Raw genomic sequence first — 3,524 nt, forward strand, 5'->3', positions numbered from 1 at the left:
CGGCGGCAGCTGTCGGGAATGCTGATTGCGCGTCAGTTACTGCCCGCCCCGTCCCAGCTCTCGTCGCACCGGGAGCTCTTCGGCTTCCCCTTGGAGGCCCCGCCGCGGGGTGCCGTGCCTCCACCGCCGGGCGTGGAGGGAGAGATGCGCGGTCCTGCGGCCGGGTTTCCTCCCTCTGGTCGCTTCGGTGCTGACCCGTGCGCAGGCTTATAGTGCCAAAGGTCAGCCTGGAGCTCTTCCACCGACGTGTTTTAGAGATTAGGAAATAATGTGAGAATAGGAGTGGATTTTAACCCGGTGACTTATGAGGTGTACTGAGGGAGCCTGCTAAATGCATCTTGTGGCACACAGATATGTAGGGGAAGAAAAATGCACACGGAGAACTGCAGGATGTGAAGAGGGTTTAAGAAGACATAGCACTATGGATTGTTGTTCGGAAACACACTAATATGGCAGGGGGTGTGGGAAAGCCTGAGAGAAGCTGTCAGTGTTGAGATGCTCATGAGAAATTACCACATTTATTAATCTGAGGTTCCCGTTTGCCTCACTGCTTTGTGCCTCCAGTAAGTGACTGCAAACCAGACCACGTCTTTTCCCACCTCTGATTTTAACCTCCCCGAGGAGCGTGCACAGCACAGCAGCACTGGCACTCCCCGGGACAGTCTGTCTCTCTCACTACATGCCTAAGGGAAGCAGAAAACCCAGCTCATGGTCTGCAGCAATAAAGGGAATTATGTGAATCGCCTCTCAAACCTCCAAGCCTTCCACCATGAGTAGCCTGCAACAAATACAGACAGTATTTATGCTCTAAAATGATGAAACAAAAGTATTTTTAGCTATTTCCTTTGGGCAACTGGAAATAAGAACCAGCATTCCATCTCAGCCTTGTTCCCTGTGGAGTGCAGCATGAAGACAATATAGGAACAGGAAGGCTTTCTCTGGGACAGCCTCCTGCAGCCGTCCGCTTGCAGGAACCATCTCTCTGGGAGGGAGGGCTCTCCATTTGCTGATGAAATGTAGCAGCAGCTCTTGTGGTTGGTGCTGAGCATTCTGAACTGCAGTTCATATCGTCTTACCAGCTGGAGGATTCACTACTGGAGAAGAGACCAAGGACTTCACCTGAGCTCAGGAAACAGATGTTACTACTTCACAATAATTAGAAAGTAAGGGAAAAAAAAGAAGTAAAAGCAAACTAACCTGAGACTAACTGTAAGAAAGACGGGACATGGGGAAGAAGGGAATCACAAAGCAGATTAGGCATACTTCTCTTTTTACTGTCTGGGAGGAGTGTGTTCTCAGAGGAAATCCTGTCTCTGTTACAGGCAGATCCAGTCCTGCAGCTGCCCAGTTTCACTGCTCTCAGAGTGTGCTGCAATTGGCTTTGCTGGTCACGGTTTCCACCTTTGTGTCTTAACTAACCTTTTAGCCATGTTGGGTTCATGTCATCAAACGCCTTGAAGATCAGTAGTGACGCTGTGGTTTGGCCTCCTGGGCCAAGAGGCAGAGGGTGGGTTTGATGCCTTTGTGGTAGTCAGCGCTCCCACAGCAGTGTGCTTGTCCAGCTGGCATTTGCCAAGTGCTGTGGGCTTCATGCCCAGGTGTATCACGTAGCTGTAGCCTCGCCAACAGGTGACAAAGATATGACTAACTGAGGTTAGGTTGCTCCTGCCAAAAGGCATGCTGCTTGTGGCCAAGCAGAGAACATGAAAAACACTGGGAGTTTCACGTCAATGGGAAGTGCTGCTAAGACATGGGCTATGTAGAACAGCCGGGAGGATGTTTCAGCTCAAGGAGGCTGCTCTGCAGCTTCAACACTGTGTTCTGTATGATTGCCAGAGAAGGGTTTGATTGTTCTTGAGTATCTAAGTTCAGCTCAGCTGCTCCAGCTGTAGGTCCTGGTCCGAGAGCAGATTGTACCAGATGCAGAACATCAGTTTCCATTTGGAGAGCCTTCAGCTGGCTGTGGGCTGGTCCCTACCTGAGCTTGCTCTGGAAAGGGGCAGCTGCTGGTAATGACTGCGATATTTGTTTTGGATGCTCATCTCTGAGGACAGTGTCTGCAAGCAGTTCCTAGCCATGGTGACTGCTTCTGCCTTCTGAGTCAAACCCCTTCCTGCCCAGACTGCAGGAATCTGAGGATTTGCACGTTTTGCTGTTCTGATCCTGAGTTTGACTGTCCTGTGCTGTGTGTAAGAACCAGTGTCTTGGGAATAAAGCATTGTGGGCCTTTCCCATCTCTTGATCCTTTGCCTGCACTCCCTCAGTGCAGGGGTGGTGCTGGACTACCCAAGGGCTGAATGACACAGTGTTTGGTGCGTGCGAGTGAACTTGCTGCTCCCAGACAGCATGGGGCTGTGCTGTATTGTTTTCTCTCCAGACAATGCAGTACTGGATCATGAGTAAAAATGCAAAGCACACTGCAATGTTTGCTCTTTATTAATGCACTAAGATGCATTTGGGTGAAGCAGAAGGCTCCTGGCTGGCTTGGTTCAAGCTCCGTGACAAGCTTCCATAAACACTTTGCAGCTCTCTGGGCAGGGGCAGAAGGTACGGAGAGGCTGTAGCCCCTTCACTGGCAGGGGAGGTAGGCTTAGCTGGGAGAGGGTCTGGCCTGTGCCACAGACAGCCCCTTTGTTGAGAGGGGAGCTGGTGGGCAAGTGAGCGGTCCCTGGGAGCTTCCCAATGGCTGGTGGGCGCTACCAGGTGCTTCAGCTGCTGCTGCTGCAGGGCAGGAGGAAAGGAGAGTGCATTAGCAAAGAAACATCCTGCTCTGCCAGCCTTTGCTTGCTGCCCTGGTAGCTTTTGCAGTCTCTCTGCAGTGGGTATTTGACCACCTGTATTTTAGCTGAGGAACTTGAGCTAAAAGCTGCCAGCTGAGACAGTACCTCTGTTGCCAGAACACACAAATTCTTGTTCCGCTTCTGAGGAATGTATGTGGCCACTTACTGCAATTACAGCTTAACTTTCCAGCTCTGAACTCTGCCTATCATCAGGTAAATACCAGCTGGAGCAAATATCTGGACCTCTGATTGACAGCTGGGAGATAAGTGTGGTCTCAGCCTCAGATGCTCTGATTCTTGATCATGCAGTACTTGGGTAGCTTTTCCTGCAGGCCAAGAAGGATGGCGTGGCCGTCCCCAGGGCAACCCTGCCAACACAGGGCCGTGCTCTCAGGAGGGAGGTGATGGTGTCAGGCTGCCTGTGAGGGTGGAGATAGGGCCCAGCTCACGGTTGGGTTGAGCTGGCCAGGGATGGTTCTTGTTGCACGTTTAGGTCTGAAGCGCTCCGCTCCTTCAGCCAAAGTGCAGCAGATGAAGCTGTAGGTCTGACAGGCAATGAGTATGGTTTGGCCCTTCTGCTCTCTTTCACCTTCAGTTTGTGCTTTCCTACATGTACAGCGTTAAGGTTTGGGGGTAGGCTGGCGAGTGCCCTGACCAGGCCAATATCCGGCACAGCAGCCTCCACGCTGACCTGCCAGCGCTATAAAACTATAAGCTATCTACAGGGTACCAGAAGGGAGGGGG

The sequence above is a fragment of the Meleagris gallopavo genome, chromosome 8 (assembly GCF_000146605.3).
Source record: "Meleagris gallopavo isolate NT-WF06-2002-E0010 breed Aviagen turkey brand Nicholas breeding stock chromosome 8, Turkey_5.1, whole genome shotgun sequence".
NCBI lineage: Eukaryota > Metazoa > Chordata > Aves > Galliformes > Phasianidae > Meleagris > Meleagris gallopavo.